Source organism: Bradysia coprophila, chromosome II (assembly GCF_014529535.1).
Source record: "Bradysia coprophila strain Holo2 chromosome II, BU_Bcop_v1, whole genome shotgun sequence".
NCBI classification, from domain to species: Eukaryota; Metazoa; Arthropoda; class Insecta; order Diptera; family Sciaridae; genus Bradysia; species Bradysia coprophila.
This window is the reverse complement of record NC_050735.1, coordinates 12,382,850-12,410,209: the sequence shown is the minus strand read 5'-3', so window position 1 is coordinate 12,410,209 and position 27,360 is coordinate 12,382,850. Positions and strand designations below refer to the sequence as shown.

Sequence of the window (27,360 nt, the reverse complement as noted above, 5' to 3'; positions counted from 1 at the left end):
TTCCATCGATCAAAGTATTTCTAATCTGTTGATTTCAAATCTTGTACTTCAATTTTTTAACATAAAGTGGAAGCAAAATGAAATGATCGATTCTGAGTGTATACAGATTTGAAAGCCAGTATAGTCTTACATACCGCCCATTTGAACTGTTTATGGTGCATTTGTTAGGTTTTTTTATCTGTAAACAGTTCCAATACATACGCATAAGCTCGAGTTCGAAGTATAAACGTGCGCGCGCAAGCTCAATACACCGAAAAAACGTTGTGAATGTAATGCAAATCGACAAAAAGCTTGTTATTTAATTCTATACTCGTTTTCAAATCACAATACGCTAAAAATCTTAATAATCGATCATTTCAATTTACCCTGCCTTTACATTTTACTATATATTTTGTTGTCGTTATTGACAACAGATGAATAGCTGTATGTGACAGGTTAATGTAATGAAGGCTTTTCGAGGGTGTGCTGAACATGTGTAATGACATCTTTCCGCGTGAAATATTGTGTAAAGGAAGATTATGTAATTATCTGGAAATTTTTATTTTGATCATTATTGTGGCATTTCGAGCCGAAAGTGAGGAGTACAGCCCCGACACTAGTCAAAATAAAAGTTTCCAAAAGGAACTAATAATATCTTTTGGGAGTGAAAAGTGATTTTTTCTTTAGATTTGTTCACAGTACTCGCTTCTACGGCTACGTTTACAAAAGTCTAAACAAAGATCCGCAATTTTCCAACACACGAGCTTCATTCAGTTGCCACACTCGTTTTTATCTTTTTTTTTTTTTTGGTTCGTCTCAAATCATTTTTATGTCAACGTTCGTTGGTTGGCTTTACATTTTATACTTCAATCTCTTAGAACAATGTCTTCTGCCATCAGATAAATGGACAAAATAAATATAAAAAAAGCTTTTAACTTGTTTTAGCTAAAAAAAAGATTTTTTTTTGCTTATAGCATAAGTTTGCATTTTGAAGCAGCCTCTTGTTATCATCAAATTCATTTATGACCGAATAATTTTCCCCCAATAGATAATAATTCACACGTCGATTTTCTCAACATCACCCCCAGTACGGTAATGTTTATTTTTATCTTTTTCGAGAAAGAGAAAAAAAATTCGAATAAAATTTGCTGGGTAAAAAGTGAAAGCTGATAGCGGTTCCAGTTTACTCGTATAATAAGCTAAATCCACGAATTGATTTTTATGTGTTTTTGGTTAGATTTTCCGGGTTGAGAGAAGATGATTTAAATCGATGAACGGTATCGTCATAAACTTTAAATATAAATGTTTTAAATAATGGGCCCGAGCATCAATATCGATTGTTTCGTTTACAGTTGATAGAACCAGGCATTTCCGAATATTGCAGAGAAAAAGGATGAAAAGGTATGTTTGGTTGATCAGAAGTTAATTTTCTTTGATATTTTTTTTGAGGAGGTTCAAAAGGAAAGTTGGCAATTTGGTCACCTAATTTACCGATTAATTTATCAAGGCCAAGTTAAAGTTGGTTCTGTTGTACTCGCCGGGAATCATAAAAGGAATAACTTTAATCGTTTTCGAAAGCAGTTTAAGATTCAGCAACATCATCTTTCAAATAAAATTGGACGTGAGACCTTTATATAATTATTGTCTCGCTTGGAGCTACTCCCATGATGGTTTCTAGTTTTTGGGATTCAAAGTAGGCTGCTAAGACTTTCCGTTGTATAAGGAAAATGTCACTTTGTGGGTTATTGTGAATGACGCGGCGCGAAATTCCTCAACACCTCAATGCGATTTCTCTAGCATTTCTCAACTTTCATCAGGGTTTTTCGATGAATTCGGTTTATTCTTGATTTGCTCTCATGATGGTTCCAACTTTGTGTGATTCGAGGTTATTTCGCTAGCATTTCATAGCTTTCACCGGGTTTTTCGATGAATTGGGGTTGCTTTCGATATAACGAATCTGTTCCCATGAAAGTTACTCGATTTTGGGATTTCAACATAATCAACCTGCTCCAATGGTGGTTCTTAGATATTGGGTATTGGTAGATGGGTGAGATAACTCCATGAACCTAAGCCTTCGTTATGCACAGCCTAATTATTTGAAGTAGACAAGTCATCCTTAAAAAATTTAACCAGTAAAAAAACTCTTAATAATCAGTTCAGTGATTGTAAAGTGTTCACCGGAAGAGACTTGATTTTGCAGGATTTTCCCCTTATAACTTCCTAAATGTTCGCTCTTCAGCAAGCTTATAGTCTTGTATAGCATAAAATCAACGTACGGATGTTGTTGCCACTTATCATTCTACCACAACCGTATCAAGAGGATTCCCCATAGGGAAGATACATCATTAAGACGATGAGAAGACGTTACGCTATATGTATGTGTTCCATAGCGACATGTTAGTATAAAGATAAAGAAAGCATTTTAACTCCAACCAAAATGAATAAGTGCGTAAACTTCTGACAACTTCAAAAACTTAGCACATTGTTAGCTGACGAAACACATATATAAATCAGAGGCATAAAACATAAATGTTTGCCGATATACGATACCAATCTTCATCATCAACCGAAGAGCGCCTATGTCAACGGGTAAATGTTAAACGAAAATCAATTTTTTTTCTTCTTGAAACACAGAAAGCGAGCGGAGTTTAGTAAATACAATAAATACACAAAAAGAAAATCGTTCGTCGTCATCAATCAAATTGTTTTAAAAAGTGTTGTAAAACATATATACGAACATTTGAGCGGAGTGGAAAAGATTTTAAATTAAACAGAAAAAAAAAACTGGAAACGGAAAGTTATTTAAAGGGAACATAATCTCGTTTTGCCTGTTTTGTTGCTGCTGGCTGCTTAAAGTTTCAATATATTTATATGCGGAGGTCGTTTGATTTATGACTGTAAGGTGACGGGGTTGTAACAAAAAATATGAATTTACTATGGGAATATTAACTTTATTAGATCAAATTCGTATTCATATGGGTTTTTCTTTCGTATTCCCGACCCAACATGGACGCATACGTGTAGGCGACATTTGGAACTTGGAAGCAGAAAAAAAATGTAATTTCTGATTGTCATATGTTTTGGAAAGTGATACGGTTCGGATGATATGGGGAAAATATTTTTTTTAAAATTTGTAACAATTCGGAAATATTTTCTCTTTTGTAACGACTTTTTGGCTGTAACGACCCATTTCTATGATATGATTGTTATAAAATATGCCGTGGAGTATACACGAAGTAAGGTTACGTATTTCGTGTAGGATTGTGTGCTTATTGGTTTGAAAAAACTTTCAAAACTATAGATCATTTTCACTTAACAGTAAACACACATAACCAAGAATTAAAACAAAGGAATTGAGGTTAGATTTTGGTATCGTGTCTGACAGCTCCTTTGTCTTTACTGGTAATATTGGTATCGTGTCTGACGTTTACAAGGTCATGAAAATGATCTATGTGCAAATCCTTCGTTTTGATCAGCTTTTTTGTAGTAGGTTCACCACATACTGTACAGTACTTAGCAAGTTGGCGATGAGTTGAAATTTTATTTCAACTATGATTCGCTAGACGTGTGCAACTGCAGCCAATTGTTATGTTCTTGAAAGTGTGGCTCAATGTTGATATTTCAAGGAAGAAATATTTTTCTGAAGAAGTGAAGCTGTAATCAACTTCGATACATCTTCCCTGCCCACTTCCAATTTCCAAACCTAAATTTTCTAAAATATGCTATTGGATATACTTCTGATTCTTCCGGGGGAGCCCGAGATATAGCCTGGGAAACTCATGCATCCGGTTTTTCAAATTTTTTCCACCCGATGATAGGTGATTTAAGATATTAATTCAAATGTTTTCTGCACAAACATTGCTCCTCTTTTTTTCATGATAAAAATTTATTATATTTTTGTGGGTATTTCACTCAAAATAAGTTCTTATCCCGGCGCTCCTACGTTTTTGCCTTTTTTTTTGCTAATAATTTGTGGACTTGTTTGAGGTCGGATCTTAAAGATAACTGAAGTCAACATGGCCAGTTGGAACAATAAGGAATTTAGTTGGCTTTAATAGTTCCTTCTAAACCTCCTCCTCTTAGTAATAAGAGAGGTATTACTCGGAAAAAATTGCTTTTGGATGATAATGTTGTCGATTGAGGAACAGAAGGAATTACTACAATTTTTCCCAAAAACTATCCGAAAATATTCACGCGTTAGGCGTTACAAAATTGTCTTGAGCATCAATTTCAAAATAATGGACACTCACTCCCTTCGGGATACAGCTCGTGAAATTGTCTAAAATTTACCGCCCACCACAGATACGTAAATAACTATTTCATGCACGCATTGTGCTTTTCTTATTTTCTTCCGTCAATAGGCCATGTAAAATTGTATTTTCTTAACGACTGGTCGAATGACATTTCCGTTGCGGAGAAAATGGAACTTTTTTCGATTGAACTGTCACTTTGGTTATGTTTTCGAAAATGGTCTAGCAGCAAACAATACTCTTATTAGAATTTCCTATTTTCTCCCCTCGGTAGGCACAGTAGTGTCGATGCTAGGAGCAGTGCTGTGTCTGGGCTCCTATAAAGATACAAACAATCGAACATCAAACTTTATATTATAGCCCTTCGATGGATGTTGTGGAACCATTTTATATTCAAAACAGGATTCTTTTCCGGTTCTTCAAAAACGCTCTAGCCTAATTTAATTAGACATAGTCAATGCGAATGTACACATACTCCTCGGATGTGTATGTGTACGATTCCATAAAGGCCTAAGCCTCAGCAAAATGTGACATAAATAGTTGGCTTCAAATGGGAAATCTTTGATTGTATTTGGAATAAAAGAGTCTTTCAAGGAAAACGAGTTTTTCTTCAAATCTTGTAGCCTTGAAAAGCATGAACCACAGTCAAAGTTTCCACTCCGTTAGAAATTCGGGTTGATTGAAATTTCTCAAATCTTCGTTTCCGCTAATAGAGCTATTAGAAATTGTCAACAGGGTGGTGAAAAGGCGTATGGCGTTTCGACACAATGGATCGTTTTTCCATATTTCCGGTTTCACTAATTTTTAAGCTATAAAATATGAACTCGCAGATAAGAAAATACGGAAATGAAAATCAATTATTCGATCAAATAACTCGCATATGAAAGTGATTCATTTCGGTTGACTTGAAGTTATATTTGCTTTGTTTTATTTTATTCATTTTTCATGGCTCCAACAAACTAGGCACCACAACTTGGGTGGGTCAGGTCCCTTGACTGACAAATTTTTTACATAATTCCAGTCTTAGTTTTCTAACCATTTTTAAACGAGCTGCTGTTTTTAGGATCACAAAATTGTAGTCACATGAAAAAGCAACGTCTCTTTTATTTAGAAAACAGCAGCTTGCTTCATTTTACTCAAATTTGTTTCATTTTCTGATGAAACAAAAAGAGCTATGAGTTGAAGGTACTGAGAAGCGCTGCAGATGTGGCGCATCTCTTGCTTGGCTCTGGCCGCAAAGTTCACACTCGTTCAAACATTTTAGGAACGAAAAAAAATCTTTTAAGAAAACGATTTCATGCAAAAATTTACGTAAAATAAATACGTTCAATAAAAATCCAATGTTCGAATTTAACCACATGAATTACGATACTGGTCGAAAACACTTAATACCTTATGTAAACTGAGACCGAACGAAATTATATTTTTGAAGCCTCTGAGAATTATTTGAGTTGTCGTGTTACTAAGCCAGGAAGCAAACACTTTTTTGGGAAGTACTTATAGATTGTTAGACAAGAAATCCAGAATTTCACTACCCGTCAAAGAAGAAATTTTTATGTAAATCCGTTGCAAAAATTTCGTGGTAACAAGTTGTGTTTACAATTACTTCCATCTCATTACCCCAATATTACCCATCTACGAACTTAACCTCATGATTTTCATTATCCGTCGATTAAAACCAAAATTTTACAAATCAGTTAAGAATTCCTCGAGTTATCGCGTTAACAAGTGTATGCGGACGTTTTCTGTATTTAATGTTTTTTGCCAATGTAGAACCTTTTCAAAATATCATCGTGAACTTAGCGTTACGGACATTTAATGTTATTTTCGAGGTTATTTTATTTCACTATGTCCCACCTGTTGGGTGGGTCAGATCCCTTGACTGTCTGAACCTGAACTTCTTAATAGATGTTGTATTGGTAATGATTTATTGGTTGAGAAGAATACTAGAACGGTCTAAATCTCTCACTTCATTTTCTGTTACTATGGCCTGGTCTTATGCTCATATTAGACCGTTATTGTCTATGAAATGATGAATGCCTTCAATAAAAATTAAACTCGTGTGAATTGCGGCCCTCGCTTCGGTCTGGCCGCAAACTTCACACTCGTTAAAGCTTTTTCTGAGAACTACTTCCAGATGGTTGAACCAATACAACCCATTTTCGAACTTGACCTGAGGATTTCAATACTTCGTCAAATAAAAAAAAAAGTTTTTGAAAATCGGTTGAACCTTGCTTCAGTTATCGTGTTAACAGAGAGCAGAAAAGGCTTTTTCTGAGAACTACTTCCAGACGGTTGAACCGATACCACCCAATTTCGAACTTGACCTGAGGATTTCAACACTTCGTCGAATAAAAACGAGCCGTCAGAACAGTCGGAGCGTTTGCTGCGACTGAGCCCCGTACAAACCCGTACATCTATTGCGCACGTGACCCTACTTCGTCCGTCGCCCTAATCTTACCGTAAGCCTATTGCGCCCGTAAACGTCGTAAAATTCTTATGCAATGTGTACGTCTTAAAAATTGCGCATAGCGCAATTACGAAGCCCCGTACGACGTTCCTTTCAAAAGTAACACAAACTACACTTCCCACTGATCAGTGATTTTGGAATTATCATTTTCACCTATTTATATTGATTTTACAAAAATCCAAAATGGCGGCCGACGGCCATTTTGTTAGGAGGTGGAAATTCGGTTAAATTTTACTCGAGATATTAACAAAAAACACCACCTTCACTGTACGGCCGAGTAGCCACATATAAGCTCACTCCAAGAGACCTAGCTCACGCTCCGGTAAACCGAATTCCATGAACTTTTTTTCCCCTGATTGATACGGTCAATACCTATCTAATAAATCAAAATCCATCTAAATCCGTTCAAATTTGACTAACCTACAAGCAAAAACGGATTGCCGCCCTGTACCTAGTTCACACCAAGGGGTCTAACTCACGAGTCGGTCATCCAATTTCCATAAACTTTTTTTTTGTGGATAGGTATTGTAAATACCTTTCATTTGATGTATCACTTACAAGTGTAGCCTTTAAATGGCCAGAGAAATCTTTGGAAAACGCACTTATGGGGCCCCAGCTCTGGAGGAGTCGACCCAAAATCGCCCATCTTCGAACTTAGCCTCACTATTTCAACTACCTTTCAGGGAAAAAAAAATTTTTGAAATCGGATTTGATTTACTCAAGATATCGACGTGACAGACGGACAGACGGACAGACGGACAGAAGGACAGACGGACAGACGGACAGACGGACAGACGGACAGACAAAATTTTTATTGCGGATTCGTTATCTATGAACATAGGCAAACACTTTGCCCTTGCCGTCTGCTTCGAATTCCATCAATTACACACGGCATCGTAATCCTATAAGCCCCTTCGTACTTCGTACGGGGCTAAAAAGTTTTTGAAAATCGGTTGAACCTTGCATCAGTTATCGTGTTAACAAAGAGTAGAAAAGGCTTCTTCTGAGAACTACTACCAGATGGTTGAACCGATACCACCCAATTTCGAACTTGACCTGAGGATTTCAACACTTCGTCGAATAAAAAAGAGTTTTTTAAAAACGGTTGAGATTAACTCAAGTTATCGTGTTAACAAAGGGCACAAAATTTTAACATTTAACGTTTTTTCATCACATTTCAATACATTTTTTTAATCATAGTGAACGTGTTATGTACGTTGTATTTGTTTTTGTAAAACCCATGACTTACAGTCAAGGGAATAAGACCCTGACTTTTAGTCAATGGAATTAACAATTCCGTCCAATGAAAATACCCGTAAACAAGACCTTTGGCTTACACGTGCACCGTATTATCATTGGTCTACCGTTCGTTGTGGTAAATGGAATTAATTATTTTATTTTGAGAATAAATACCAACTGAACAAATACTCTCAATTGGCTCGATATACGGAGGAAGTTTCACCAGAAAAGTTATTTTAACAGCGAAAGTTCTTATTTTTGAATCACTTTCTGAAAAACAACACAACAGACATGTACGTTCCATTATTGATTATCATTTTTGGTGAGTATCGTTCTAAATAAAATTTTCCAAGAATTTCTTCGACTTCTACTATACAATCAATTATATTGTCAGTGGCAACAATAACTTCAGCCCAATACACTACTCCAGTTTGCCCCATTGTTGAAAAGCCATGGTGTGCAGTTAGGTGTAATGTAGATGTGGAAGAGCCAATCTGCGTATTAACAAGTGGTTGTAAAGGAATTCCAATTACTTTACGCAATATGTGTGTAATGAGTGGTTACAACTGCAAGTGTCGATCATCACGTAAGTTAAATATTGCGCACCGACGTTCCCTGGCAGAATTAAATGTTAATTTACTTTATATAATAGCGTTAACACTCCTGCACGAAGGTGTATGCTAACCGGTTGGGACTTGATTATATCAACAATTAATGCAGTTTTATTAATTGGAGAAACTATAGGGTAACAGCCCCCTCGATTTACGAGCAGTGAAAGTGATGCCACTGTTTGAGTGAGAGAGACAAAACAGGGGCTCGTACATATGTAAGCACTGCTCGTAACTAAGATTCCTTCCCTATTACAATAAAACAGTTGATTAAATCAATCAGTCTTTGTTTTGCGTGGCGTGAGTAAAGGGATACAAAGCAGAGTGCCTTTTATCGAGCGCGTGGCCAGCTTTCGGACGAACTAATAATCAATAAATATGCCTGGTAATGACTCACATCGATTTAAAGCGAATAATTCCAATATTTGTGTAGTTTTTTGCTTCATCTAAATTTACTGACTCATTCACCAATGCACACGACATATTTAGAGCAAACAATCCAAAGACACGACGCGTTGGTATCATTTATTTACGCTCATAACTCGTATCTATGTGTCAGCACACTCGACCAGTTGGTAGATTCAGATGGTGCAAACTACTGTTGTTATTCAGTTTCCTTATTTTTCACATCAATGGCTTCGATAAATTTAGGAATTCATATTAACAGGCGCTTACACCACTCATATTTATATTGGTCTACAATTGCGGTAAATGAAATAATAAAATTTTATTTTGGGAACATCATCTGAACAAATACCCTCAATTTGATAAGTCTCATCAGAAAAGCAAAGTTTTATTTCGCATCACTTTCTGCAAAACAACTTAACAAACATGTATACGTTCCTCGTTCCATTATATTGATTATCGTCTCTGGTATGGTACCTATCCTAATCATTTCAATTTCCAAGAAAATCTGCGACTCTCCTATATTATCGCAGTTCAAAGGTATGAATGAAGTGAGGAGGGAGCGCATCCAATCTGTGGAGTGTTCATTCGTGTAGCGGAGGGGCGATTGATTCTATGAATGAAGTAAGAGTAGTATAGCCCTAAGAAATCATTCCGGACTCTGCGTCACTTTTCTCTCTCGCTTTATTCCATTACAGTGCATACGCAATACAAGGATGCCAGACGACAGAAATCCATAGATATTCCACGACATAGCTTAGTATTGGTAATTTACTGACAGAAATAGTAAAGGGCATCTATTTTTTTGTCAGCAAATTCATTCTTTTAGTAGCAAAATTATTTATTTCATCAGCAAATTTATTCTTTTTTTCTGCAAATTTATTTTTTTTAGCAGCAAATTTAATCTTTTTTATCAGCAAATTTAGTGTTTTGTATCAGCAAAATTAGTCTTATTTTCAGCAAACTTATTAGTACTCGAACAGCATATTTATTGCTTTCTGAGCAGCAATATTACTGACTTTAAGCAGCAAAAATAATTCTTTTGCAGCAAATCCCTGACAGCAAATTTATTACTTTGTAGTCAGCAAATTTATTGTTTATTAATATGCACTTTTAATGCCTTCGAACAGCAAAATTAATACCTCGAAGTTATTGCTTTTTGTCAGCAAATTTATTAGTGTTTCAATTGCAAATTTATTTTTTTATAAGAAGGAAAATTACTATCTTCAATCAGCATATGTCCCGCAGTAGGACATATAAAATTATATCACTAACACCACTAACACGAAAACGTCAACTCAACAAGCGACGAAAAGTAGAACTTTCCGTTGCCTTTATTGCGAAAAACGTTGTACACAACTCGGTGATAGATCTTTTAGGCACACGATGTGTATTGTCACGCTCGACCTGCGGTATCGAGTGACAATCTACACACCTAGTGCCTCAAAAAGCATTTATCCCTCGATTTGAATGGGGCTTCGTAATTTCGCTATGCGTAATTTCTAGGATGCACACCTTTCATAATAATTTCACTTTAACTAAGTTTACGGATCGCTCGGCGTGTTAAAACGCTCTTTATGGGCAATGAATTACACAGACTAATTATTAGACGATGCGAGAGAAAAAAAATTAACTCCTAAGTTACCGACACCGTTCCGGCGCCCGGCTCGCATTGCGGCCCTCCGTTTCGCTCCGGGGCAATGGGCCGGATCGCTCGGCGTGTTAAAACGCTTTTTAAGTGCAATGAAAATTGGTATCCATTTCGTAAAAAGAAATGAATTGTCCGTGTAGTGTCAATAACTATTTACGTTGACGTAAGACGTGAAATAGTAATTTCTGCAGCTAGTTGCGAAAAGTGGTAGTTTGTGTCACTAGATGTAATGTTATCAAACGTGCGAAGCGAGCGAAGCATGTGACAAAAACTACCACTTTCACAACGTGTTGCATACAACGTTTTCTGCAACCAGCTGCGAAAAATGAACTTTTGAAAATTGTTACACTGCGATTATATATCTCAATAGCCGAATGGTTAGAGGTGTTGCTCGATAAGCATTGGGTTTTGGTGTCCATTTCACCACTAGTGACGAAAAGAATATATGAAAATCCATTTCACCAAAAATAGATAAAAAATAGCTAAAATAAACAATTAATTTTGCTTATGACAAGAAATAAATCTGCTGACAAAAGTAGAATAAATTTGCTGTTGCAAATCAATAGAATTGCTGTTAAAAAATAGCTAAACTAAACAATTAATTTTGCTGATGACGAATAAATAAATTTGTTGACAAAAGTATTAACTTTGCTGATAGAAATAAATAAATTTGCTGCTAAAAAATAGCTAAAAAAATATTTAATTTTGCAGATTGCAAAAAAATAAATGTGCTGACAAAATAAGATTAAATTTGCTGCTTCAAAAAAATAAATTTGCAGACGAAGAATTAAATTTGGTCACAATAGCAATAAATTTGCTGAACTAAAAGAATAAATTTGCTGATAAAAAAAATAATTTTGCTGCAAAAAAAGAATAATTTTGCTGACAAAAAAAGATTTCCCAATAGTAAAGTTGCAGAAATGACTGACAAAAATTCCCCGTAAAAGACCCTGCCCCACGAAAATATTCCATCCTTTGTGTATGAACTGTAATGGAATAAAGCGAGAGACAAACATGAGCCAGAGTCCATAGTGGTCCAAAGACTCCGAGAACCTCAGTGACAATCTGGAACTGTATCGGAATTTATTTGAATTCCTAAATGTTGCAAAACAGTTCCTGGCCCTGCAATCATATTCATGTCTGTTAAAGTGTTACATGGGCTGGATATAATTCTTTCATTGACCTTACAGAGTCAACGTACGTCAGGTCTACAGTTTCGTATCGGGTTGAATTATCGTTGAAATTATGGATGTGCTCTGAAATGTTGCACTGCTGTGGTGTTATGATTTAAACGAATAAAACAAAGAGAACATTTTAATACTGATATTCCCTTTGTTCTTTCAAACGAAACTAATCTGAAAGAGTCTGAGATACACGCGACATCAAAAATGTTGTCTGTAGTACAAAATGAAACAATAATGAGACGTGTAATGCAAAACCTATTGTTGAACTGTTGTTGCTTCAACACATAATAGAATGGAGGCAACAAAACAACTCATACACGTGATGGGAATCACGTATATAACATAAGCGATTTCTTAAGTGAACACTTTGTGAACATCACCTTAAGTTACGAGAAGTGTAAACATATTATTCTCTTCATAATGCTCTCTTCTCCAGTCTTGTTAGTTATACACGTTTATGTAGCAACAACAAACTATTGAATGATGTCCATTATGACCAGTTTAGTTTTGATTTTCATAGTGGAGAGCAAACAAAGAAATTGTCAAGTTGTTTAGAGCGGTTTTTGGTGAACAAAGAATTTTTTTTATTTGCAAGAAACGTACAATATGTCAAAGGACACATCATCGAAAGGAACAGGAGGTTCAGGAAGTGGCGGTGGCGGTAAGTACATATTGGTTGTAAAATGTTAACCAAGGCTCAAGACCAATGATAACTCAGTGTATTGAAATCATAATGATTAATTAATTCAATTGTTTTTGTGTGAATAAGGTTGTCCATGGAGTGGTGGTGGTTCTGGAGGCGGACAAAAATGTCCGAAAACAGGAGCTGTAGGAACAAAGGCTCAGTGCACCGGATGCAACAACTCCGGTAGTAAATCGGGAAAATCTTCTAAATAAATTGCGCAACAAAATAATTTGAAAAAAAAAAGTATTCCAGCAATTTATCGTCTCAGTATTAGAACGATGGCTTCACATGAAATACATGGATTCTGTTAAAATTAAAAAGATTTGTTGTTTCTATTATTTGATGCGCAGATTGGAAGTGTGGGTGTGTGGGAGGTGACATAAGTGTAAAACATGAGAAATGAAAGCATTGCAACGTAAAAGGCAAATTCGCAGTCACTCCGTTTTGGTCGCCGTTTTCAAAATAACAATGACAACTCTTCTCTCTTTCCAGTGTTATAGCGTAAACGGTGAGTAAACGCAGTGCGTTCCGTGCTGAAGGTTCAACTCAACCTCATAGCATATATGGCCATATAATAAAGCGAATGGCCTCTTACCAATATTCGGCACGTATTGTTCTTTCCTTGATAAACTTTTTTATGAATGAAAGAATAGTATAAGTTGCTCGACTGATGGTATGTGTCTGGACTTCATAGTCTGGAGGGTCCCGCCACCCAACGCACATCAAGCCTTGATTGGTACTCTATGTAGGGTCTTTAAACGCGTGAAGATATTTTTAACGTATAAAAGAATATATTTATCGCGTGATAACATTTTTAGCGCGTCGAAATATTTAAATATTTTTTCATTATAAGTAATACCGAGCAAAGTCGGTGACACTCTGCATATATATTTATGTAAATGTACGTCTAACACGTACTATACGGCATTTATCATAATGAAATTATTGTGCCTACAACTGACAATAATCATCCCAAGTAGCTTCCATCCAAAAAAAAGGCGATAGCATAAGAAAATAACATCAAATTCATCTAATAAAATCATATCATCAATTCAACATTTAATTCAATGAAAACATCAAAGCTCTCGAACCGTACAGACTCTATATCGGTGCACGTACATACTGATTACACTGCTTTGACTAACGAAAGACAATTTATGTACTTTTGGTGTGAAGTGGAAGATTAATTTCCACTGTGTGTTCATATGTGAACAATAAATCGAATCGCTTTTCCATTATGTTTAATCAAAGGGGAATTTCTTTGTTTCGTTGGTGGTGTGAGGGAGCTAGGAAACTTTAGACTAACATGCAAAAAGAGTGTGTGTGTGCTTGTCGAGAGAATGAGAAAGATAAATTTATGGTGAAGGCATAAACCCGCTTCTAAATTACTGAAAATTGAGTAGAATTTCCAAGAAAATTTATGAGAAATTACCGTTTGATTTACGATTTTATTGAGTTTTTTTTTATAAATACTCAGCCTTACACGCTGATCAAATGGGTAAAAGGTAAGGGACCCAGGCCCGTACTAGCCATATAGGGCAAAATATAAAACAAGAATAGACCGGCTGAAGCCTGGTGAGGTCTTTTTCATTTTTTTTCAATTTCTGTTTACTACTAGCTTGGTACTCATTCAAGTACCACTTTGGTATTCAACTACCAAATTTTGGAATTATGAATAGGCAAGCAAGCCGATTAATTTCATCAGTCGGTGTGCAGCTCTCAAACAGTAAACATATCTACAACATCCGTATTAGTAAACTACCATGTTGGTAGTCAACTACCACTTTGGTAGTCAACTACCACTTTGGTAGTCAGTCAACTACCACTTTGGTAGTCAGTCAACTACCACTTTGGTAGTCAGTCAACTACCACTTTGGTAGTCAGTCAACTACCACTTTGGTAGTCAGTCAACTACCACTTTGGTAGTCAGTCAACTACCACTTTGGTAGTCAGTCAACTACCACTTTGGTAGTCAGTCAACTACCACTTTGGTAGTCAGTCAACTACCACTTTGGTAGTCAGTCAACTACCACTTTGGTAGTCAGTCAACTACCACTTTGGTAGTCAGTCAACTACCACTTTGGTAGTCAGTCAACTACCACTTTGGTAGTCAGTCAACTACCACTTTGGTAGTCAACTACCAAATACTCGATTTATAAATAGACCAGCAGGCCGAATAATTTCGTCAGTCGGTGTGCGTCTCTCGAGTAAGAAACATCTTTGCTGCTATATAGTTTGGGGGTCTAACTACCAACAACTACCAAATTGCAATGTCTGCTATGAGCGATTGGTTACCAGATAACAAATAATAATTGATTTGCCTGGTGTTGGTTTGCTCATAGTAGCATTGCAATTTACCACCGAGGTAGTCAACTACCAAATATTTGAGTTATAAAAAGGCAAGCAGGCCGAATAATTTCGTCAGTCGGTGTGCGTCTCTCGAGTAAGAAACATCTTTGCTGCTAAATATTTTGGGGGTCCAACTACCAACAACTACCAAACTTTCAAATTGCAATGTCTGCTGTGAGCGATTGGTTACCAGATAACAAATAATAATTGATTTGCCTGGTGTTGGTTTGTTCATAGTAGCATTGCAATTTTAACTTTTATCAATCACATTTTATTTGTGACACAGACGGACGGACGGACAGACGGACGGACGGACGGACGGACAGACGGACAGACGGACAGACGGACAGACGGACAGACGGACGGACGGACGGACGGACGGACAGACGGACGGACGGACGGACGGACGGACGGACAGATGAAGTGCCCACAATAGGTCTTTTTTTCCTATGGAAAAAAGACCTAAAAACCTTTGAGTTTCATTAATTTAATTCATTTTGCTATATGACGTTTTGCCTTTAACAGCAACTTTTAATCCCTTCAGCCCCATTTCACATGAACGTCTTTTAGTAACATGTTCGGATCTGTACACGCCAAAAGGTATTCTAATCGCAAAAAGACGAAATCGTTTAAACTTTTCGACGGGTGACTCCCTTCTTATTTCACCGGTCAATTTCATTCAATATACACTTTCCAAAACGTAACTAGGTACTGCCGAACATCATATTCCCGTACATTTCCGATTTAATGGAAAATTGTTTAAAAAGGCTGAATTAAATGGAGAGTGCACCAACCACTGTCTCTCATCGTCTCTTATTTATTTAGGGACTTCAATATTTGTATTTTCAGTATAATGGAGCAGCTCTACACAATCAGCATACATAAGTAATGGTTGGAAAGCACAAACAACAACGAGAATAATTATGTTTTTTTTTACTTCGCTTCTATTAGCAGTAGCTGGATGTTGCTACCATACACACCATCATCCTAGAAAATGCCTTCAACCGTTATGCTTAAGTAAGTGAGGCGAAAAAAAATTGTTTTGTGGAAGGTCCTCTCTCTACATGTAGTTTTACAGACGATTTGCAGGATTTCCACCCAAAATTCTTTTCCTTCAAACGAAATTATTAGTTCGGCAAGATTTACATGTAACGCTGTGCTTCATTTTTTTATTCATTCATGCCTGTATCGTCCTGTAATCTATTGAATTTTTTTAAGAGATGAGGTGGGGACTCTACCATAAAAATTTCCTTAGTTCAATCCATCGGAGTTTTCCTTTCCATTAATTTAGGTGATTGTGACAGATTCAGAAAGCCATAGCCGGTGAAGAAACATGATCGATTCGAGTAGTTAAATGCAGAAACGGGACGTGTTACATTAGCGAGTTATAAGAAAAATAAAATTTCGTTAATTTAGCTCTGCTACGACTGGGCTGCTTTTGCTTTTGAACTATTAAAAACAAACTTCTATTGACGACGCGTCGTCAGCCTATTTGAGGAGGAGCTAAATGAATAAAATTTAATTTTTCTTAGAAATCACTAACTGCACACGTGCCACGTTTCTGCATTTCATTCACAACCTTATCACAATATTGTTTCATTTGGATGCATTTAATTTATTAGCATAATAGCAAACTAACTGTTTATACAAGCAGAGAGTTCATTGCAAAGTAAAAACCATATTCCAAATTCCGCTATCAACTGTTCAACTAAAACAAGAATCCTTGTCTTATCTAGTGGGAAACTTCGCGCTGAGTACATCCAAAATGAAACACAGAATTTTGTAATTTAATTAATTCACCTCTCGAAAATTTATTGAAGGTAATTATGGAGTGGGAAAGCTGAATAATATTCAGTGAATATCTTTGGTGGAGTAGAAGTGGGGGGTTGTGTGTGTGTGTATACATTTATTTGCTTGTGAACATCTTATGTGCGTACCGAAGCATACAATCATATAGATACACCTTTTACCACATCTTTACACACTAAATTTCTAGGCGAATTGAATTGAAAAATAAATTTCCACTGCAAATGAAAGTGTTAAATTTGTGGTTTCGTTTCCTTTATAGCAGTTTATAGGTGAATTTTATATATCCATTTGCCTGTAGGCAAAAGAGAAGCTACTCTCTGTGAGACGTTCGTGAAATGGGTTCATTTTGATTAATTTTCCATTGAAAGTGTGTTCCGCATTGTATTTAATTTTCGAAAAACCAATAAAGTGGCAATGGGTAACCGCTCTACCGTTATGAATGGTATTTTTTTGCTAGAGGTAAATACGTGTTTACCGAACCTTTCCTTGGCAGATATAAATTGCGGTCGGTATGAATTGCATGTCAATCGTGTTCTACCGTGAGAAGTACTACGAAATTGTAATGCAACGACAACGACAACATTAAAATAGGGTACAGTAATTAACAAACTTTAAATTGGAGTTGGCGCTTTGTCTTTATCGCTCGCAATGTGTCTTGGCGATGAATAATCAGTTAAGCCTAGAATTGGGGGCGAGCAACGGGACCGCTTTTGTTTTTATCAAGTGATCGAAGCTTCTGATCGATGGTTTCAACCATTTATTTTCATAGTTGATTATGAACCGCGACCAAAAATTGGTTTGCTGATGGCCATGGCTCTTATAAGGCAAATAGTTCAGGAGCAGGTTATTGTTATCCTGGATTTACTGGAAAATCTGTGCAATTTTTAAAATGAATTGAATAGGAATTTTGTGCTGCTGTAAAGTAATACTGGACAACAGTTTCCTTGACCGCGTCATCTTCATCCATACGCCTAGCCGAGATGCTATTAGAGATCTCGATGGTTTCAATTCCTCATCTCTATTGCCGCACCAGCCTTGAAGGTCTTACCTTCAATGCTCCAAAGCTTCATCAAGGGATGGAAACAGAATGTTTTCAGGAAGCGTTGGAATTATGCTTGTATGCGGATCAATGATCTCTGCACCAAAACTATGATCTATTTCAACAAACTTGACCGATCTGTAGTTTCTTACCTGACTCAAATTTTCAGGTAATTAGATGAAATCTGTCAGTTCAGCCAGAACTAACTCTATGCCAATTTTCAATTAGTTTTCGAACGGGGCTTAGCAACATCCACGCATTTGTAGAAAATCGCCAATTTTCCGTTGTAAAATGTACATTAAAAATTTCCAGGTCAACGGGTCAACGCAGGGACATTTTCTTAAATTTTCACATATTTTTCTTAATTAAAAAAAAAAAAAATTGGATAACTTTGACAAAAATGTAGAATAGGGGGGTCCAAAAAATCAAAGTGTCGAGGAAGTTGGCGGACCCTGAGGAAAACAAACCTTTATGGCCTCCTGATAAAAATTTTTTAGCGACAATATCAAACTTTTTTGGTCCAGACAACTTAGATTAGATGCAAGAGCAACAAAAATGCGTTGTTTTCATTTTTTGGAATTTTTATATCGTCTGGGCACACCTAACAATATTGATATATACAAAAATCGACAGATAATTTCCAAGTAATACAAAGTCAAACGAAGTCACTCTTAAAATTAAGTGTTAGATGTCGTTGTAAAGGTAATGACTGTGGCTTTCTAACGAGCCCACACACAATAAGTTTCAAGTTGGTGTCTTGACGTAACAGTCATTTGAAAATTGTCTGAGTTCACGACCCTGACATTTTTGCACCAAAATCGATTTCTATATAGCTTCAAAAAATTGTTTTCAAAAAAATTTCTTTTTGCAATGAAAGCTTATGCCATAAGCTCTCGTTAGATATGAATATATCCGATGCACATCCCATAAATGTTTTGGAAGAACCTAAAGACTGGGTGAACAGATTGGGAAACTTTGACTGACTTGGGAGATGCGAATGCACTTACAAATCATTAAATCGGTCTCTTTGGATTATTCTGAAGTGAAATAATCCAACTCACCTTAAGAAGTGACCTCAGCATCTGTTAGTTACGTTCAATTTTTCTTTAACCCTCATTTTCGTGGTTTTTCACATATTGCGTCCTTGAGCGACCCATAAATCAACTCGGATCACATCGGCCCCATATACATTTTTTATCAGTGGGTCATATAGGTTCGTTTTCCCCGGGGTCCGCCAACTTTCTCGAAACTTTTATTTTCCCATACGATTCTGGACCCCCCTAATGTAGAAGAATTCTGGGAAAATTTAGGAAAATAAAAAAGTTTTTCCGAAAATAGTCCCTGGGTCAACGTAATAACTGGGTCAGGTTAAGTAATCAGTTCATGTAAGTTAAAATGTATAAAAACCTGATTCGATAATTTCAGGTTGATTCGTCCTCGAAATATGTAAGGTTTCTTTAAGATGTGACCAGTGTTAAGTTTTGTCTTTTTTGTCTCCATTTTCTGTCTCTATCATTATCTATACCAAACGTTACACAATGTAAACATGCTGCATGTTACATGCAACCTCCGCACAATTTCTCTTAAGACTTTCGATTGGGGAAAACTTAAGAAAGCGATAAACTAGATACAAAAAGCCACTTGAAAGCGAACGAAAGTCGAAATACCGAAACACAATAAATTCAAATTGAAAGGCTTCGAAGGTACTGAGTGTTAATTGAGAAGAATATATAACTTTCCCAAAGTGTATTTCCCTGTAAACAATGTGCTATAGTATAGCACTGCTATACGGAACGACTACTATGCCTAGGCCATGAAAGTTGAAAGTCGTTTACTCGTTTTAAAAAAGGTGAAAAATTGTTGGTTGAAAAAGTAGCTAGAAAATCCGCGGTCTTTTTTTTCTGTTTTCGTAACTGGCACAAATAGGGATGAGTGAAAACCCATGGTAAAGAAAGAAGCGTAATAAACAAAAATGTTGTTCTTTTATGGAGGGGCAGCAATGTCAGTAAAATGCGATATAACTTGATTCTTCGTTTCGCATGTTTATTGATTTCTGTTGTGATAACAGCACCACTCTGTTTATTGGAATTTTAATGAAACATTTTCCGTTCGACTATTCATTTAATTTAATTTCCAAACACAAGTCAAGTATAAATTGACATACATAAGCGCAGCTCCATTGAATTGAGTATCAAAAACAACGAATGGGATTCACAGAAGCTTTGTTTGTTTGTTTTTTTCTTCTTTTTTGTTGAATTTATTTTTTTCGGTTGATGAAGTTTTACAATTTTAATAATTAAAAACATCAAGCCCAAGCGTTTCAATGTTTTTTTTTGGAAAATTACATCAATGTAGATTTAGATACGTGCAGTGCACATACACACCAACATACCCTATATCAACAAAATGTAGGCTTAAAGATTTTAATCGGATTTGCCTGACCTAACTTAGAGTTTTTCATCAGAATATTCCACATTACCATAATGGGAGAATTCATCGATTTGCTGCTTTTTTTGCTTCAAAAGTTTGAACTGTTTCTGGTGTATTATACCAGTCGAAAATGTATTACAAAACTTTCATTATTTGGATTATCTACTTTAAAAAAAGAAAGAAAAATATTAATGGAGAATTTCAGTTGATCGTCTGATGCCCGAGCATCATCTAAACTTTTATTAGCCAAGTTTACGAAAACAAAACCAAAACAATTTCAATTGATTTCCGTAACATGTATATTCGTTCCCTTCCCCCGTGAAAGCTACAGTCGTAGAATTTCTTTGTGTTCCAGCAATGTGGCTTTTTACGGGCTATTAAGTTTGTTACAACGTTTGTACCAATTCCGATTCCAGATCAACGTAAGGGTTGATTGTTGAGCCTGAAATTTATTCCAAAGTTCTGCACAATGTTTGGATCAACAACTACACGAATCATGTCGTGCTTTGTAAAGTTTCAGTAAAACGGCAAAAATTATTGTTAGGCACTGATCCTAGCACGGACACTCATTTTTCCAATGTCAAAAACCTTCAAATTTTGAAACGCGTGTACGATTGGATGTGTTGAAAGAAATGCATTTCCTCGTTTCCGAATATTTGTTATCTATTTCCACACGGTATGGACCTCTTTCGTTAACCGTGGTGTACTTCACTGAATATTATTCAGCTTTGCTACTCCATGATCACCTTCCATAAATTTTCGATAGGTGAATTTAATTAAATTACAAAATCCTGTTTCATTTTGGATGTACACAGCGCGAGGTTTCCCACTAGAAATAACAAGGATTTTTGTTATAGTTGAACAGTAACTTTGATGGCGGAATTTGAATTCATTCAATGTACTCTGTGCTTCTAAAAACAATTAGTTTTCTATTAATGTAGAGCTCTTCCGTGACATGAAATTTTGCTCAACGTAAGTACTCAGAAATGGAATGCACTATGCACCCAAATGAAACAATGTTGTGTCGGGAGCCTTTGTGAAAAACGTTTACCTTTTTTGAAAATAATTGCATTTATTATCATCTCTTAACCTAGGTTGTGTGGGATACAATTCTCGAGATAAGAGTAGCAAATTGCATTTTCTCAGGTGACTAGTGGTCCTCGCTACACTCAACAAAAATTACTTAGAAATCTTTTCACGTTATAACCGTTCTTCAACCTACCAATTTACAAATACAATCCACGTTAGATTGAAACATATACAGCAACGACACCGTCTGTTACGGCTCGGTTACTGGAAAACGTTGTTATTGCATTGAAAGCGAATGAGTTTCCACTAAATATGGATTATAAATCAAAATTTTAATAGAAAAAATTCATTTTGTCCGCCAGTTGCATCAAGATTAGAATTTTTGATTGAATTTTTAGGCATATTCCAAATATAGCAATTGTACAATGTACGGAAGAGGACATTCACACGCACAACAATAAACATATGAAACGGTCTACAGTAGTCATTTAAAGCCGCGAAAATCGAAATATCAAAACAGTAAGTGCTATTTGTGCGACTTTATAGTACTGTGGCTATTCTCACATTGTGCGACTAGCCAAAGTATTATAAAGTGGCTATTCGCACAAATGACTCTTACCATTTTAATATTTCGATTTTCGCTGCAGTATACTGCTTACTACACAATGTATAGAATAGCATTTTCGTGTCGTAATAGGGACGGTCAGGAAAATGTAGTTTTTCATTACTCTGCCAAGCGAATATCTTGCAATATATTTCAAGCTGAAAACAAACTGGTAAGAGCAGGGGCGCCGACTTCTAAGGACAAGCGAGGCTCGGGCACCACTACTGGAATGATGAGCACCACTACATCTTTCCAGTTTTACTTGAAAGAGCACCACTACTCCCAGATTCGCTTGTTGTATGAGCACCACTACTCCCAAACACAAGTCGGCGTCCCTGGGTAAGAGTCTCGATGTTTGTTGAAATACATTGGGCCTCTGTAGAGTATTTGTCGGCTGTCCGTTCCGGGTAAAATTAATTTTTTCAAGAGAACAACTCAAGATTTTAAAGATTATCAAAGGGGTGGTAAATGGTCGCGTTAGAATGGGTCATTTTCTGTTATACCTCAAGATCTGAGGCTTTGATACAAAAGCCTAAGATTGTGAGGTATAACCGAAAATCCCCCATTCTGGCGTTACTATAAAAGATCAACTCGAAAACTGACAAATGACCAGAAATTGTTCAATAGAAAGTACTAGACTAGACTAGACTAGTAGACATTCCGTAGCACAATTATTGCTTAAAATAGTGTTTTACTTCAGACAAAATAATTTGTGAAAACTTCTATCTTCCGTTGGCGGATATTGATTTTATTTTCTAATGAGTTTTCAATCGTAACTGACTTCGGACGGAATGTTTCCCTGTACGTTGTGTGTTCTGATAATTTGGTTCAGTTTTCAATTTTCATTAGCCATGATGCACACATTGCCCTGCCAGCAACCAAAATTTATAGACTGACACGCGAGCATGATTTTCCATTCACCAATTTACGATTCGAACACTTTTTTTTTGGTTCACTTCAGTGAGTTACATTGTTTGTTGAATCAATGGAAGTAAATCGGATGCTTTGTCCAATCCATTTCAAGAAACTGTTTCACCAAATCCGACAACTACACACTTCATTTGGGCACGTGTACACACCTAAAAGACTACACGCACCTCGAATATACAATGGTCGAACTTCGGTGTAAGCAAAGACATCTCATCCCCCCATTGTGTTCGATTATTTTTGTTATTTTACAGTCAGTCCTAAGTCTCTAATTCGACATAAAAAACTTACATCGTTGTCCTGATACAAAGAACGAAGAATGATTTCCGTTTTTTAAAACGATAACAGTGCAGATAATATATGATGATGGGAAAGCCCGATTGAGAATACAAAAGGTAAACAAATTTCCAGCCGATTTATATACAGTCTCTGGGGTAACACTCCGTTCGACAATAGGTGCATTAGGGTAGAAGAAAATACGTTTCAACATTAAACAATAGAAAGTAACACTGAAAACAATCATCGCATGGTGGAACAAAGAGGATTTTATGTGTATGGGATCTTCATAAATCCCCTATTATACACACAAAATACTCAAATGTTTGTCAGATTTTCGACTTTAATTTTAAAACATTAAAAATTGTGTTGTGATGTGTTTGGCGGGGTGGTGGGTGTTTCATTAAATTTATGTATCCACCTGCTTTGAGCAGAGATTTTGTGCGAAAAATGTTTGAAAAGGTACCTACCGTTATTTATGTCGCTATTAGGAATACTAACAGACAGTTCAATTTACCGCAAAGAAAAGAACAATTTTTTACATTTCCATAGGAAGAATAGGTTAAAGGTTCATTTGCTATTGTTCGGTCAAATGGCAAAATGGTATTTCGCTATAAATGTGGTGGAGCAACATATCCATATACCGAATTATAATACATAAAAAGAAGCAATATTTCACTACCAGAGAGATTAGCTCGAACATTTTTCCTTATTTCGGTTCAATTCGATTAAAAAAAAAGATTTTTTTAAGGGATTTTCAGTTTGATTTATCCATTTCATTATGATTATTTCGTACCAAATTCTATTGCACATATATATGAGAAACAGCAGATTTTATGGCAACATTTGGCAATAAAAATAATGCCAAGAACTAGCTTGCAAAAATTCTACGCTGGGTGGGAAGTTGCATAAAAACCACTGAGAATTCCTAACAATCAAAAAATCCTGTAGTCTGTCTACAAATAGTCAAATATTTGAATTAAAGATAGAGATGAACAGCAAACGTCAGTGAAATTTAGTCATGAATTTGCATCAGCTGCTTTTCAGCAGTTCCACATATACAAACAAAACTGCTTCTTATACGTCTTTATGCTCAAAACAAACGAGGCATTGAAAACGTGTTTTGGTCCTAGTTTTCATTGACAGATGCAGCAGTCGCGATTTTGAATAGAAAAAATTCTAACTTCATTTGACAGTTTCGAAAATTTCGTCATGAAAAATAGGACCAAAACACGTTTTCAATACCTCGTTTGTTTTGAGCATTACTGACAGTGCTTTGCTTTATACGATTTTACCACTACCACATGCGTGCACAGAGAAAAAAGTCAGATTAAATGTTTAATCTTTGGAAAGATTACGAACATTTTAAATTTTTCTAAAGATTTCATTTCAATCTTTTTTCAAAGATTACAAAAATTAAATCTTTCGATAGATTACGTTTCGGATTAAAATGGCTAAAATTGATAGTAGCAGTGAGAAGTGAAGTTAAATATAGAAAATTTTGCCAAGATTTTTTTTTTTTTTCAAAGGACGTTGTTATGGTACCTAGAGTTTATGATTAGAATCTAGTAGATGGTAGATGTGTAATTTTTTGTCATATGTTAGCGATACTAAAAACCACAGCACAGAAATATTTGAGACTTTTTTTTTGCTTTTCTTTAGGAATATTAATTTTTGAGTTGAAAATCGTTGAAAAATTAAATAAATTCTTCCATGCAAATTGGTCTGTTATACTTCTTAGTCAATTGTACAATTAAATATGGGGCGCAAAATATCGTTTTATTATAATATTTTCCTACTTTTCAATACTTTTGCCAGGCTCAACTTCCTTATCGTTGCTTAACCAGATTTATGAAATATAATTTATTAAATTATAGCATTTATTGAATAATTTAAAAAAAATGAAGAAAAAAAATGTTGCCTTCGATTAGGATTTGAACTCGTATACTATGATGGTTACCTCAGTCGGTACAAAGGTTTCGTTCAGAAGATTATTTTTTAATCTTTGAAAGATTAAAATCTCCGTAACAACGGTTCGAAATTAAATCTTGCCAAGATTAAGAACCCAATAGCTCAGTGGTAAAGTACAGGACTGGAGATACGGAGGTACCGAGGTGAAAGAGTTCAAATCCTGATCAAAGTAAGTAAAAAAAAAACATTTAATTTCAACTAAACAAATAAAATTCTCAATTTCAGAATAAATAAAACAAGTAAATCTGACTCAATATTCAAATAAATGTTGGGAAAAAATTTTTTAATTTCAAAATAAAAAAAATTAAATCTCTTGCAAGATTTCGATCTAATCCATCGAAAGATTATTTTCGAAAGATTAAATGCAAGTAATCTTTCGAAAAATTAGATTTCAATCCAAAAATAAATTTGGTCCTATATGTAATCCGAAAAAGATTTAAATCTAATCCAGGATTTCTCTCTGTGTGCCTATAACTATTTCACCCGTATAAACAACTTTGTATGAGTGAGCCAGCTGAAGTCTATATTTCACTGACAGCGACTGTATCTTTGTAAAAATCTAATAGATGATCAGAGCGGCAGCGCTCACTGATAAAAAAGATTTTGGCGGTGTACTTCGGATATGTATGATATACTTCTGTTATGCATAGTATGCGTCGGGTATGTATGGCAAACCTGTCGTATGTAAGTTTACGTACGATATGTGTGCCATACATCTCACGCGTGTAGTCGACGTAGGACATGTGTAAAATTTTGGTATGTGTAACTTCATCGCAAAATTACCTCATACGCCCAACACGTTTGAGAAAAGCACACGTTTAGAATGTTTGTATACGCATGGTAAGTATGATGTCAAAAGATCGTACTTGTTGTGCGTTCACATTCGTACACTGTGCATTTTATATTAATAGCAACTATGTCAAGTCCTTTACGTACATGAGATGAATGTATCTGTATCAGGATTTTAGGATTCACTTAAAAACAGAAATATTAAATTCATTTAAGTCATTTAAATTTCAAAACGTCTTATTCCCTGAGTTCCAATCTCTCATACTGTTGAAATATCGAAATATTACGCAAAAAGAAGAAGAAGGAATTACGATTAACGATTCTCGATATTAGGTCATTGTCATATACCATAGTTCTAATTAGAATAAAAGAAAATATTTTCAAAGTTTCATATGTGTGTCATGTAAGTAAACGTATAGCATGTATAAGTACTTTGTGTGCAAACGTGCTCCACGTTTACCTACTTCTACCAACGCTTCACAATACAACTATCAATGTAGTATGTCTTAATTGCAACATTGGTTGAAGCGCCGCTTTGAGATCAAGAGGTCCCCAGTTCAAACCCAGCACCAAACATGGAGAAAATTTTTATCTAAGAAAAAGTTACGATATAAATGAATAAAAACACGAAAAATAAAAAAAATAAAATTAAAAAGAACGAAATTTGACGAAATAATGTACATCAAAATTTCATTTTATTTCGATACCAGAGCAAACGTACTGGACGTTTACTGACGCAGTGCACGTGTACTAAACGTTCCCGAAGTTCGATCCAAAAATAGCTGTCTGCCAGCCAATTTACACGTCCACTACGTACAGTACACGTCCAGCGCGTTAACTTTTCTATCAGTGTGGAGAAGTATCATCGTAATAGTAGATTACTGTACCAATGAAGAGGCTGACGCCCTCGTATACTTTTACTCATCAGGATAAGAGATATCAAATTCATTCACATGTACAGTTCTATTTTTCGAGCGATGGCCACATTACCTCACTAGTAAAGTAAAATAGTTTTTATCTTGTCAGACTGACCGATTTACATTTTAGATAGATTCCGTGAAAAAGGAACTACTTTGGAACATTGCATAAGTGTTAGAGCCGTAGCACTGCAGTGCGTTTCCATCTCCTAAAAATGTGTACACTATCTCTAGGAAGAAGCACTGAACAGTCATTTTAACATGTTATAAACGGCTATCATCTGCTCTTGATAAAAAACTCAAGCAGAAACGTCTAGCTCTGACTAATTCAATCTTATATCAAAAAGCATGCTCAAAGAAATGAAGTAAAAGATTTGAGGTTGCTGATGAGCGTGAATGAAAACTCTAGGCAAAACAAAGTCAAGATTTTGACTATATATTCAGACCAAATGAAGTAATAGATGCAATAGTAAAACTCCTAATGTTCTTGTCGCCTGTGAAAGGTTAAAGGGTCGAAAACCTACTGCGAATTCGTTTTTTATTCCTTGATTATTTTTTTTGCTGGGACTGAGAGCGCTTGCCTCGCTCGATATTTGAAACGATCTACGACTCTACGTCTACATAATGTCAATCATGATGGTAAACACGTCCCATTAGTCTTATGATCCTTTATGATGTTTTATTTCATTGTTCCACGAAAATGAAGACAAAAATAAGCAACAGACATAACATAACCCACACTAGGAGAT

The 27,360-nt window shown here is 35.7% G+C and overlaps 1 protein-coding gene and 3 long non-coding RNA genes across 5 annotated transcripts in view; 2 read left to right on the top strand and 2 right to left on the bottom strand.

Annotated features, from left to right (window-relative positions):
• LOC119073573 (neuropeptides capa receptor) overlaps positions 1-27,360 on the bottom strand; it is a 93,584-nt gene that overhangs the window by 15,996 nt on the left and 50,228 nt on the right. The window lies entirely within an intron of this gene.
• LOC119073604 lies at positions 3,273-22,851 on the bottom strand. Its single transcript, XR_005087052.1, has 3 exons — positions 22,840-22,851; positions 4,307-4,319; positions 3,273-3,427 (listed from the first exon to the last, which is right to left on the bottom strand). It is a non-coding gene; the product is annotated as an uncharacterized LOC119073604 (long non-coding RNA).
• Positions 8,062-8,759, top strand: LOC119073598. Its single transcript, XR_005087051.1, has 3 exons — positions 8,062-8,260; positions 8,333-8,524; positions 8,591-8,759. It is a non-coding gene; the product is annotated as an uncharacterized LOC119073598 (long non-coding RNA).
• On the top strand, positions 12,264-12,792 carry LOC119073591. Its single transcript, XR_005087050.1, has 2 exons — positions 12,264-12,447; positions 12,556-12,792. It is a non-coding gene; the product is annotated as an uncharacterized LOC119073591 (long non-coding RNA).